The sequence below is a fragment of the Bison bison genome, unplaced genomic scaffold, assembly GCF_000754665.1.
Source record: "Bison bison bison isolate TAMUID 2011002044 unplaced genomic scaffold, Bison_UMD1.0 scf7180017864238, whole genome shotgun sequence".
NCBI classification, from domain to species: Eukaryota; Metazoa; Chordata; class Mammalia; order Artiodactyla; family Bovidae; genus Bison; species Bison bison.
Genome location: NW_011494810.1, coordinates 2,900,200 through 2,914,213, shown reverse-complemented (window position 1 = coordinate 2,914,213; position 14,014 = coordinate 2,900,200). Strand labels below are relative to the sequence as shown.

Below are 14,014 nucleotides of genomic sequence, written 5' to 3'. Positions count from 1 at the left end.
GGTCTGCCCTTCTTCAAGATTCAAGTTAATCATTTTATGGCCCAGGATAAACCATTTATCCCAAAATGCATCTTATGGGTGAGGGGCCTGGTGCCATTCTGAATTTTAAGACATTCCTTTCTTTCATTAACAGACTGCTAGTGACTATATAACATCCAGCTAAAGACTAGCAGGGGGGTACTCTTTCTGCCCCCTTCTGATGCCTATGTCAGAAGCTTTCTCTATCTCCTTTATACTTTAATAAAACTTTATTACACAAAAGCTCTGAGCGATCAAGCCTCGTCTCAGGCCCCGGATTGAATTCTTCTCCTCCGGGGGCCAAGAATCCTGGTGTATTCGCGTGATTCAACAACAACCTTTCACCCTCTAGGTTGTTACAGAGCCCCAGTTTTTCTCTGAGTTATACAGCAAATTCCTACTGGCTACCATATCTATTTTACACATGGTAATGTATGTTTCCATGTTACTCTCTCCATACAACCCATGCTCTCCTTCCTTCCCCCCTGCTCCATGTCCATAAGTCTATTCTCTATGTCTGTTGTCTCCACTGCTGGAGAGTGGAGACTTATCTCCACTCCTTCAAATAATTTCATCAGTACCATCTTTCTAGATTCCATTTATATGTATTAGTATACGATATCTGTTTTCCTCTTTCTGACTTACCTCACTCTGTATAATAAACTCTATGTTCATCCATCTCATTAGAACTGACTCAAATGTGATCCTTTTTATCACTAATAGTCCATTGTATATATGTATCACAGCTGCTTTATCCATTCATCTATCAGTGGACATCTAGGTTGCCTCCACATCCTAGCTATTGCAGGCAATGAACATTGGGGTACATGTGTCTTTTTCAACTTTGGTTTCCTCAGGGTATATGCCTAGTAGTGGGATTACTGAGTCATACGCTAGTTTTATTCCTAGTTTTTTAAGGAATCTCCATACTGTCTTTCTTTGTGGCTGTATCAATTTACATTCCTACCAACAGTGCAAGAGAGTTCCCTTTTCTCCACACTCTCTCCAGAATTTATTGTTTGTAGACTTTTTGATGATAGCCATTCTGACCAGTGTGAAGTGATATCTCACTGTAGTTTTGACTTGCATCTCTCTAATAATGAGTGATATAGAGCATCTTTTATCTGTGTTTATTAGCCATCTGTATGTCTTTGGAGGGAGAAAGAAATAGCAACCCACTCCAGTATTCTTGCCTAGAGAATCCTGTGGACAGAGGAGCCTGGTGGGCTGCCGTCCACAGGGTTGCACAGAGTCGGACACGACTGAAGCGACTTTGCATGCATGCATGCGTGGGAGAAGGAAACGGCAACCCACTCCAGTATTCTTGCCTGGAGAATTCCAGGGACAGAGGAGCCTGGTGGGCTGCCGTCTATGGGGTAGCACAGAGTTGGACACAACTGAAGCGACTTAGCAGCAGCAGCATGTCTTTGGAGATACGTCTGCTTAGGTCTTTTTCCCACTTTTTGATTGGGTTGTGAAACCACAATTACTTTTTCACCATCTTAATAGATACTACATGCTGCAACTAAGAGTTCACATGTCACAATAAAGACCGAAGATCCCACATGCAACAACTAAGACCCAGCACAGCCAAAAAGGCAAACAAGTTAAAAAGAAAGAAAAAGAATGAACTACTGATACATGCAACAACTTGGTTGACTCTTAAGGGAATTGTGTTGAGCAAAAAAAGTCCATCCTAAAAGACTGAAGGCAAAAGGAGAAGGGGGTAACAGAGGATAAGATGGTTAGATAGCATCATTAACTCAATGGATGTAAATCTGAGCAAACTCCAGGAGATAGTGGAGGACAAGGAAGCTTGGCATGCTCCAGTTTATGGGGTCATAGTCAGACATGACTTACTGACTGAACAACAAAAATGTTATACAGGGCTTCCCTTGTGGTCCAGGAGTTAAGAATCCACCTTGCAATGTGAGGGACACCAGTTGGATTCTTGGTCCAGGAAGATCCCACATGCTGTACAGCAACTAAGCCTGTGTGCCACAACTACTGAGCCAGCCCTCTAGAACCCATATGCTGCAACTACTGAAGCCGGAGCACCTAGAGCCTGTGCTCCAGAATAAGAGAAGCCGCCTCAGTGAGAAGTCCACACGCGACAATGAAGAGTAGCCCCTGCTCACCACAACTAGAGAAAGCCTGCATGCAACAACAAAGACCCTACCACAGCCAAAAAATGAAATAAATAAATATATAAATCTTTTTTATTTTCTATATTATTCCATTTATAAAAATGAGTGAAATGACAAAATTTTAGAAAACAAGCATATTGTTGTCAAGGGTTAGGGACAGAAGAGGGCAGGAAGGACATGGGTTTGGTTAGAAAAGGGGTTCCTGTGGTGTTGGAACTGTTTAATTTCTCGATTGTTATGGATAATACAGGAACTTACACACAAATGATAAAATTGTAGTAGTTAACACACATACACAGAAACGCATAAATGAATATAAGTAAAATGGGGGAAATCTATCAGTGGGTTATACCAATGTCAGTATCAAGGTTGTGTTATTAAAGGATAATTTGGAATTCCAGTTCAAGATGGTGATGTTGCAGAATCTTGAACTCGCTTCCTCCCACAAATCTACAGCTATATACAGAACAATTTCCTGCAGGGAAGAAATAAAAAATTATACATATACACACATAACCCCATAGCTGAGCAAATCCTACACATCAGACAAACAAGAGAAAATTTACTTCAAAGTAAATCCCACACCCTCATGTAGTGACCCACAATCAGGAAGGAACTCAAAATCCCAATCTTCTCCCTGAGGAGTGAAGGGTTTGAACCCTGTATCTGGCAGCCCAACTTTTAAGACGCACCTGAGAGATGACCCCCAGTACATCCAACTTTAAACCTGACAGCACTTGCATTCATGAAACCCACAAGGCTACAGTAAACTGAGAAACAGTTCTCAAAGGGCTCACACACACAGAAAACCACCAAGAGCCCAGCACAGAAGCCAACTGAAAAACACCCAAACTTTCTGTGAAAAATGTTTATTTGCTTATCATAAAGAACTGGCCTGACGAGCAGGCATCTAACTTAACACACATCTAAGCACCTGCTGAAATATTATTCAGAGACAAAGGCTGGTGGGTGACATCTTTGCACTCTTCCTCCGATTTGCTCCAGCTTGTCAGTATCTCGCAGAATAGAGCTTGTACCCTCATGTGATGCCTTGATTTTTGCAGTTGCCACCAGAAGACACTTCTAGATTGCCAAATTCTAGTGGTCAACAAGGCTTACGTTCAGAATCCCACAGGACTGTAGCTATCTGCATATTTTTTTAACATTTATTTGGCTGTGTCAGTTTTTAGTTATGGCACATGGGATCTTCATTGCAAAATATAGGATCTTTCGTTGTGGTGTGCAGGTTCTTCATTGAGACACATGGACTTCTCTCTAGTTGTAGCAGGGGCTTCTCTTGTTTTAATGCAGAGGCTCAGTAGTTGTGGTACACAGGCTTAGTTGTCCTGCAGCATATGAGATCTTGGTTCCCTGACCAAGGATCAAATCAATGTCCCCTACATTGGAAGTCAGATTCTTAACCACTGGACCACCAGGGAAGTCCCTATCTGCATAATTTAAAGGCAGCTGCCTAAGAGTCTGGCTTCCAATCAGCCTTTATCTAGGAGCAGAGTTCTTCCACTTTGGGATACTGACAGGTCTTGGCACATCTTAAACTACTGGGGGCCAGTGAAAATAAAGTAGGCTGCTTGGACATTCACAAAGGTTTAAGAGACAACCAAGAGCTAAGGCAAAGTTGAATGATAAGATTCATCCCCTACACAGGGTCACTCTTTCAAAACTAAACAGTGGCTATTTCATCTAATGCATAACCAACTAATGCATATCTAACCAACACAGAGTCAGGGAAAATGAAAAAACAGACAAATATGTTTCAGGTGAAAGAACAAGGTAATACCTCAAAAAAAGACCTTAATGAAACAGAGATAAGTGATTTAACCTGATGAAAGTACAAAAGAATGGTTATAAAGATATCCACCAAGCTCAAGAGAAAAATGGATGGACAAAGTGAGAATCTCAAAACAGAGGCAGAAAATAAAAGGAAGCACCAAATAGAAGTCACAGAGCTGAAGAATACAATGACTGAAATGGAAAATATAACGTGAAGGTTCAACAGCAGACCAGATGAAGCAAGAAAAAAAAAGGATCACTGCACTTAACGACAGGGCACTGGAACTCACCCAATCACAACAGCAAACAGAAAGAAAAAGAGTGAAGACAGCCTAGGAAACAAATGTTGTTGTTCAGTCATTGTGTTCAACTCTTTGAGAATCTATGGACTGCAACATGCCAGGCTTTCCTGTCCTTTACTATCTTCCAGAGTTTGCTCAAACTCACATCCATTGAGTCGATGATGCCACTCAACCATCTCATCCTGTCACCCTCTTCTCTTCCTGCCCTCAATCTTTCCCAGCATCAAAGTCTTTTCCAAAGAGTAGGCTCTTTGCATCAGGCAGCAAAAATATTGGAGCTTCAATTTCCGCATCAGTCCTTCCAATGAATAACCAGGATTAATTTCCTTTAGGATTGACTGGTTTGATATCCTTGCTGTGGGTATCAAGAGTCTTCTCCAGCACCACAATTCAAAAGCATCAGTTCTTCAGTGTTCAGCCTTCTTTATGGTCCAACTCTCACATCCATATATGACTACTGGAAAAACCAATGCTTTGACTAGACGGACTTTTGTCAGCAAAGTGATATCTCTGCTTTTTAATACACTGTCTAGATTTGTCACAGCTTTTCTTCTATGGAGCAAGCGTCTTTTAATTTTGTGGCTGCAGTCACCGTCTGTAGTGTTTTGGGAGGCCAAGAAAATAAAATCTGTCATTGTTTCCACTTTTTCCCCATCTAATTGCTATGAAGTGATGGGACCAGATACCATGGTCTTAGTCTTTTGAATGTTGAGTTTTAAGCCAGCTTTTCACTCTCCTCTTTCACTCTCATCAAAAGGCTCTTTAGTTCCTCTCCACTTTCTGCCATTAGAGTAGTAGTATCTGCATATCTGAGATTATTGATATTTCTCCCAGAAATCTTGATTCCAGCTTGTGATTCATCCAGCCCAACATTTCACATGGTGTACTCTGCATAGAAGTTAAATAAAAAGGGTGACAATATACAGTCTTGATGTACTCCTCTCTAAATTTTGAACCAGTCTGTTGTTCTATGTCCAGTTCTAACTGTTGCTTCTTGACCCGCATACAGGTTTCGCAGGAGGCAGGAAGGTAGTCTGGTACCCATCTCTTTAAGAATTTTCCACAGTTTGTTGCAATCCACATAAAGGCTTTAACATAGTCAACGAAGCAGAAGTAGATGTTTTTCTGGAATTCTCTTGCTTTCTCTATGATACAGCGGGTATCCCTGGAAGTTCTCAGCTCCCGTACTGTTAAAGCCTAGCTTGAAGAATTTTGAGCATTACCTTGCTAGCATGTGAAATAAGCACAACTCTACAGCAGTTTGAACATACTTTGGCATGGCTTTCTTTGGGATTGGAATGAAAACTTTTCCAGGACTGTGGCCATTGCTTAGTTTTCCAAATTTGCTGGTATAAGGAGTGTAGCATTTTAACAGCATCACCTTTTAGGATTTGAAACAGCTGAGCTGGAATTCCATCACCTCCACTAGCTCAGACAATCGGAGGAGGCACTGGCAACCCACTCCAGAACTCTTGCCTGGAAAATCCCATGGACGGAGGAGCCTGGTAGGCTGCAGTCCATGGAGTTGCTGGGAGTCAGACACGACTGAGTGACTTCACTTTCGCGCATTGGAGAAGGAAATGGCAACCCACTCCAGTATTCTTGCCTGGAGAATCCCAGGGACGGGGGAGCCTGGTGGTCTGCCGTCTATGGGGTCGCACAGTGTCAGGCACGACTGAAGCAACTTAGCAGTGCTCACCTCGGCAGCACATATACTGAAGTGACTTAGCAGCAGCAGCAGCAGCTCAGACAATACTAACATGGCAATACTTCCCAAATTGACATACACAGTCAGTGCAATCCCTAATAAAATCCTAGTTGATTTTTTTGGTGAAAACTGACAAGTTGATCCTAAAATTGGCACGGAAATTCAAAATAATAATTGAAACAAAACTATCTTGGGAAAAAAAAGTTGATGGACTAACACATTCTGATTTCAAAATCTAGTACAAAGGTACAGTAATCAAGACAGTGTGGCACTGGAGCTAAGAATGAATGCACAAATCAATGGAACAGAACTGACAGTCTGGAAATATATGGTCATGTTTACAGTCAACTTATTTTCAACAAGAGTGCCAAGACCATTCAATAGGGAAAAGAATCATCTTTCTAATATATGGTGCTGGAAAAACTGTACAGTCAGATGCAAAAGAATGAAATTGATCCCTACCCTCACACCATACAAAAATTAACTCAAAACAGATCAAATACTTAAATGTAGAAGCCAGAATTATAAAACTCATAGAAGAAAACAGACAAATTTTTACAAGCTTGAATTCAATAATGGTTTCTTATATATGACATCAAAAGCACAAGCAACAAAAGAAAAACTAGATAAACTGGACACCAAAAATCAAGAAATTCTGTGCTTCAAAGACACTATCAAGAAAGCAAAGGGACAGTCCACAGAACTGGAGACAATTCTTACAAATCACATATATGTTAAGGAGTTGTACTTAGAATATATATACATAGATAGTCTTATAACTCAAAAATAAAACAGCAAATAACCCAATAAAAATTAGTCACAGAATCTAAGTACACATTTCTTTAATGATTATTTACAGACAGCAAATAAATGGGTAAAAAGATGCTCAACATGATTAGCCATTAGGGAAATGCAAATCAAAATCACAATGAGATACCACTTTACACCCAGCAGAATGGGTGTATAATCAAAAAGATAAACAGTGACAAGTGTAGGCCAGGATGTGGAGAAATTAAACCTGCATACACTACTGATAGATATGTAAAACAGAGAAGACTCTCTGGAAAACAGTCTAGCAGCTCCTCAAAATGTTGAAATTAGAATTACCATGCAACCCAGCAATTCCACTCCTACATAAACAGCCGAAAGAAATTACAGTTTATGTCCACACAAAAACCTGTACGTAAATATTCACAAAGCAGCATTACTCATGACAGCCCCAAAATGGAAACCACCCAAATATCCATCAACAGATGAAGGAATAAATAAAATGTATATCAGATCCATACAATGGAAAATTATCCAGCAATAAAAAGAAATGAAGCACTGATACACGCAACAACACAGATGAAGTTTGAAAACATTATGATAAGTAAAAAGAAGTCAGAAGGACCACATACTGTCTGATTCCATTTACATGAAATACCCATACCGGTAAATCTAAACACACAGACAGTAGATCAGTGATTGCTTACAGCTCAGGGGGATTGGTACTGATGAATTAGGGGTGTGGAATTTCTCTTTAGGGTGAAGAAATGTTCTAAAATTGATTGTTGTGATGGTTATACAACTGTGAAAATACTAAAAGCCACTGAATTGTACATTTTAGTGGGTAAATTTTATGGTATATGAATTATATCTCAATAAAGCTGTTTAAAAAAATTAAGTTATGGTGACCAAGTCAGAATACTAGTTACCTTTGGATTTAGTTACCTTTGGAGGGTACTAAATGAAAAGGGGCACAGGGGATCCTTTTGAGGTGTCAGAAATGTTTCATATCTTGATTTGGGTGGCAGTTACATGGATGTACATATTGAGCTATACAATTAAGATTGGTTCACTTCACTATATGCAAACAATACTTTTTTAATAATAAATGTGACTGAATGACTATTTTACTTAATCCTTATAAAAACCTAAGAAGTAAATATAATTATTATGAGGAAACATAGGTTCAAAACACTAACCTACCCAAAGTCACAAGGCAGGCACTTGCATTTCTATCTCTCAACTCTAAATCCTAACTCCAATATTCCATGACTTAATCTTTGGATTTCTGATGTAAGGTATGACATATAAATATTAGATGAATTGGTGGCACTAGTGGTAAAGAACCCGCCTGCCAATGCAGGAGATTTAAGAGACACGAGTTCGATCCCTGGGTCAGGAAGATCCCCTGGAGGAGGAAATAGCAACCCACTCCAGTATTCTTACCTGGAGAATCCCATGGACAGAGGAGCCTGGTGAGTTCCAGTCCATAGGATCGCAAAGAGTCAGACACAAATGAAGTGACTTAGCATACTTTATGCTATATATTTAAATTATAAAATATAATTCAATAAAATGTTTAAATTATATATATTTAACTTATTGAATGCTATATAAGGGCACAAAAGGCTAAATTACAGGTCAAAGGAAACTATTGCTATATGGAGAATAGTAAGACTTGAGGTGATACTTGAATCTAAGAGAACAGCTTGAACAGGACTTGGAAGTAGGGATAAGTATGGGGTCAGACATGAGGAATCATAGTGCCCTAGGAAAACATCTTGTTAGATTTGAACATATTGGTTTCAATAATTAAATGTACAGGAAACACACTTTTCCTGTACATTTAATTATTGAAACCAATATGTTCAAATCTGATAGCAATGGTGCTACACCATCAAATACATCTAATTTCTTAAAGACATGTAAAGAAATAAAAACTGTTCTCCTTAGCACAGAACCATCTACAGGCTCAAAGTGTGTTTTCAAAGAATCATAGTAAATAAGGGATCAATAAGCATTAAGTTAGAGGCAGCCCACAGCCAGATTCCAAAATTCCAGTGCTTCATGACATTTAGCCACACTATTTCCATGGAAATTCTAAGAGTAAAAAAGGTCATGTGCATGTGTGCTAAGTTGCTTCAGTTGTGTCTAACTCTTTACAACCCCATGGACTATAACCTGACAGACTCTTCTGTCCATGGGATTCTCCAGGCAAGAATACTGGAGTGGGTTGCCATTTCCTCCTCTAAGGGATCTTCCCCACCCAGGGATTGAACCCGTGTCTTCTGCGGCTCCTGAACTGCAGGCGGATTCTTTACCGCTGAGCCACCAGGGAAGTCCCTAAAGAAGTCACTGTTCAGCTAATTTAAACAAGCAATCTAACATAATTCAACTCCTATTTAAGTTGCCATCTTTCAAAATGAAGAAAAAAAAAAAAATCACTAAAATAATGGCTTATCTTCAATTACTTGAATAGAGGCTACAGAAGGAATTATCACTAAGTGTCTACAAAGAAGAAATAGAGTCTAGATACCAACACTCTCTTCTCAATCGTAACAGAAACAAAACGTCTCTAAAAGAATGCAAAGGCAGGAAAGGTGACCCAAAAATGAGACTCGTTACATTACAGTTGGTAGTGTCCTTGAAAATCTCCAATTTGTAAGATATTATTTGTCATTTTTGTTCAACACATCCATCATCTTGATCTATGCAAAGAACAATCACTGACAAGAAAATTTAAAATCTTGACATTCTACCTACCAAACCTGTCAAAATTGCTCTGAAAGCCTGGAGGCACTGGGACCTTAACCGTACTCTCTGATTGATTGACTCTTACTTCTAAATAAGCTACTATTCAAGAAATCTGGTACCAAACTCTTCATCAACTGATCACATGAGCTTTACTGTTTCTCCAATTTAAAAAAAAGTAAATGCACACCTACACACACACACTGATGCTCTATATGCCTACACACACACACACCCCAATGCTCTATTTCCCAGTTTATACTCAGCCTCAGTTTAAGACAAGTGTGTAAAAACAGAATCCAAACACAATGAGTAACAGTTATTTACTGGGTCCCAGGGAGGCCTGGCGTGCTGCAATTCATGGGGTTGCAAAGAGTCGGACACGACTGAGCCACTGAACTGAACTGGATACTATTTTAGGTACCTCAAATGCATTATAGAGGTTATTCCTCCCCAAAACTCTATGTGCTAGGTTTCATGATTTTAGGACACTTTTATCATGATTTTTACACGTTAGGAAACTCAAAATCAAACATCTGGTAATTTCTTAAATTCAAAATGGGAATGCTGATAATTGAAGCACAATGTATCTGATTTCAAAAAGACATTTTTTACTTCAACTAAAAGGCACTATCTTTGACAGGAAAAAATAAAGACAGTAGACTTTCACTTATTCATATTCAGTGACTATATACAAGAACACTGGAGTCACGCTGGCTGGATTCAAAACCAGCTCAACCGCGTACACCATGTGTGTCTTTGATCCTCAGTTATCTAACACATAAGTTAAAGACGGTAAGAGTACCTATGGCGTAAGACTGTCGTGAACGTTCAACAAATGTGTATGTGTACGAGGCTTGAAACACTATCATCCTACAGAACGGAAACATACTACTTCTGTGCCAGGGGGAAGTGGTACACGACGATCAGTATTCCCAAGGAAAATCTTAATTTCTGGGCAAAATAACCTAGACCACTAACCAACAGAAAACAGTAGCCTGGAGGAGATAGGGAGTGTGAAGAGAAAGTGGGTGGGGGACCCAGTCGACCTGACTCCGAGAGGTCCCGGCTGTGAGGCCCCACGAAAGAAGGCGGCATAGACGGAGCCCCCTCCCTGGGTGCTCAGCGTGAGGAAGACGCCTTCGGGGGTGGGCGGGGACCGGAGCCGGTGGCAGGAGACCCAGAAGGGCCGAAAGGGACCCGAGGAGGATGAAGGCCGCACCCTCGGTTTGAGGGGAGCGGGCCCGGCAGTCGAGGGAGGAAGACCATCCGGGGTCCCCAGAGGCCCCACCGGCGTCCCGAGGCGCCCAGTATCCTGAGGGGCCATCCTCGGTGTCCTAACGGCCTACCCTGGCGTCCCGAAGGGCCGTCCTGTCAGCAGGCGCCCACCTTGGCGTCCGAAGAGACCCGCCTCAGCATCGAGAGGGTCCTAACCCCAAGTCAGAGGCTCCGCTCGGGAGAAGAGTGGGCCGCGCCCCCACTGAGGGAGAAGAGGAGGCTGGAAGAAGGCGGCTGGAGGTGTGCCGAAGCGGCTGGTACTCACCGACCGTCCGCGCCGCGCGGATGAGCCCCTCCTCTCAAGTCCTGTTGGTCGCGAGCGGCCGCAGCACGTCAGGAATCTGAGGCGGGCGAGCGCGCGCGAACCTGAAACACCGCGGGGTTGCGACGGGCTCTCGGGGCGGGCGCATGCGCGGGCGTCCAAGGACGGAACCAACCCGTACTGAGCGGGGGAGGCTGCCACAGGACATACCAACTGTGTGAGGTGGGGGGTCGCCATCAACGGGAGGCAGATTTCATCTCCAAGAGTCGACTGGGCACCTCCCAGTGGTCTCGCAGTTTGTTCGTTTGCTTTACCATTTGCTAGTACTTTGAGGGAAACCAAAGAGCAGTAGTAACAGAGTCCGCGAAACCCTACCGTGGAACCTTAAAAGTCTTCTCTGCCACATCAAGCGTCGTCTGGCCCTGTTTTTGCGTGTAACTTAAGTTACACTGAAATTATCTGTTCATAAGATAATGAAAACAATCTCCGGATGGTAAATGTTATTAAAGTCTGACCATTTCAGGAGAAGAACGGACTCTGGGAAGTGGAGACTCTTAAAGATGCAAGGTAGAAGCATAAAATAAGAACAGCCACCTGTGGTGAAATTTAAAATCTGCATTTTTATGACCCAGCAATTTCATGTCTACAAGTGTGCAGAAGATGTGTTCATGTTCAGGCCCGCTTCCTTGTGAAAAATATAAACAAAGGAAATGTACAATAAGATGTGAATGAATAAAATGGTATGCTCTATAATAAAATATTACATATAAGACTCATAAATGAGTACTATATATATCGACATTTGATAGCTCGTAAGAGTTGTTGAATAGTAATGTGTCAATAAATATGTTACTGAAAATTTGGTCCTTCTCACCACACCAAATGAGAGTGATGGGGACAAGGTTTTGAGGATAAAGGAAGAAGAAATGTATTGTTCCTGCTGCTGCTAAGTCACGTCAGTCATGTCCGACTCTGTATGACCCCATAAATGGCAGCCCACAGGCTCCCCCGTCCCTGGGATTCTCCAGGCAAGAACACTGGAGTGGGTTGCCATTTCCTTCTCCAATGCATGAAAGTGAAAAGTGAAAGTGAAGTCGCTCAGTCGTGTCCGACTCTTAGCGACCCCATGGACTGCAGCCTACCAGGCTCCTCCCATGGGATTTTTCAGGCAAGAGTACTGGAGTGGGTTGCCATTGCCTTCTCCAGAAATGTATTGATTTGCCACCAAATGAGGAGGGTGGCAGACTAGAGACTGGGAAACTATGACCTGCCTTCTGGGGAGAAAGCAGGTGTATTTAAAGAAAAGTCTTGAAGCTGGGGTTAAGGTAAGAGGAACAAGCAGAGATGAATATGTATATACACACCATGACAATATGACTTGTGGACTTTCTGAAGATATGGTCCATATAACCCTAGCAAGTAGTAAAGAGCCTGGCCAAAAATAAACACCCAAAACTTGTTGATTGAATTGAATTGGGAAATGGGGAGATCAGAAAAGGTTTCAGCATAGGGCCAGAAATGCCCTTTTGAAGCATCTTACTTCAGAGAAAAATGTTTATCAATTGTTGTTAACAGCCGTCTGGCAAGCCTAAAGAGAGCCAGCCTATGGCGTGCAGCCTCTAAGATGGCCCCCAAACATCCTGCCTCCTGGCAATCACATTCTTATGGAATTCCTCCTTCCCTTTGAGTGTGGGCTACACTTAATGACTCTCTTTCAAAAAACAGATAATATGAGAGAAATGCTGGGATGTCATTTCCAAAATTAGGTTATAAAAAGACTCGAGCGGGCTTCCCTTGTGGCTCAGTGGTAAAGAATCCACCTGCCAATGCAGCAGACACATTTTGATCCCTGATCGGGGAAGATCTCACATGCCGGGGAGCAGCTAAGCCCACAACTACTTAGCCTGTGCTCTAGAGCCCAGGAGCCACAACTATTGAGCCTGCATGCTGCAACTACTAAAGCCCATGCACCTAGAGCCTGTGCTCTGCAATAAAAGAAGCCACATCTATGAGAAGACTGCATACGACAAGAAGAGTAGCCCCCACTTGTTGCAACTAGAGAAAGTCAGAGCAAAGCAACAAAGACCTAGAGCAGCCAAAAATAACATAAATAAATAAATAATTTTTTAAAATATGTTCGTAGGCCTGGGAGGGTGGGTGGATACATAATAAGCCAAAAATAGAGACTACTTCTGGAAAGGGAGCTAGAAGTCCAAATATGTGTTCAGACAAAGAGAACCTTAATTTATCTGTAATGTTCTCATTTTATTTTTACAACTTCTATATAATTTTAAATAAATAAACCATATATTTATAAAACAAGCAAAGCAATCACTCAGTTCAGTTCAGTTCAGTCGCTCAGTCACGTCTGAATCTTTGCAAACCCATGGACTAGCACGCCAGCCTCTGCTGGGGCTGGACCCCGGCAGGATCCAGGGGTACCCTCAGGATGACGGCTTCGGCAATAAGGATAGCAAAGCAGAGAGCAGGGCTTGATCTTCCTTGATTAACACAGAAAACCAATAAAGCTCCTGTGTTCCAAGGAGTCATCCTGAAAGAACAACAGAGAGAGAAAAGGAGGGAAAAGGAAAAAAGAACGACACAGGGAGACCAAGCTTCGGTGAGCGAGGTCCATAACTTTATTTTCAAAAGGAACTTTTATACCTTGACTTGTACATAGAGGGAAGTGAAAGATGCAAAGTCATACAGAGTCAGCCCGAACATTACATCTGTTTTTTCTTTATCAAAACCAGGATTTTTTCTGTACACCTTTCCCATAAAAAATGTTGTGTACATTATCTTCTGGCCTTGGAGGCCTGTGGACATTTTATGACCCTTTTTTGATAAAGGCTGATCAGCCAGAAAACTTATTTTCCCTTGAAGTGTTTTTTCTTTATTTCTCCCAGCCTCAGAAAATACTAAATAAAGTTACATTCTCACAGAGCAAAGGTGCAGTGGGTCACAACAAAGAAAGAACCAATTAGCTCAA

At 41.6% G+C, this 14,014-nt stretch overlaps 1 protein-coding gene across 2 annotated transcripts in view; it reads right to left on the bottom strand.

Annotated features, from left to right (window-relative positions):
• Window positions 1-11,154, bottom strand: part of UIMC1 (ubiquitin interaction motif containing 1) — a 139,150-nt gene extending 127,996 nt beyond the window's left edge. The window contains exon 1 of one of the 2 annotated variants that reach the window (XM_010846582.1): window positions 10,835-11,154. The gene's annotated coding sequence lies outside the window, so the exon portion shown is untranslated. The remainder of the gene's footprint in view (window positions 1-10,834) is intronic. The other variant, XM_010846581.1, reaches the window with a different exon arrangement.
• Between the last annotated feature and the right edge of the window lie 2,860 nt (window positions 11,155-14,014).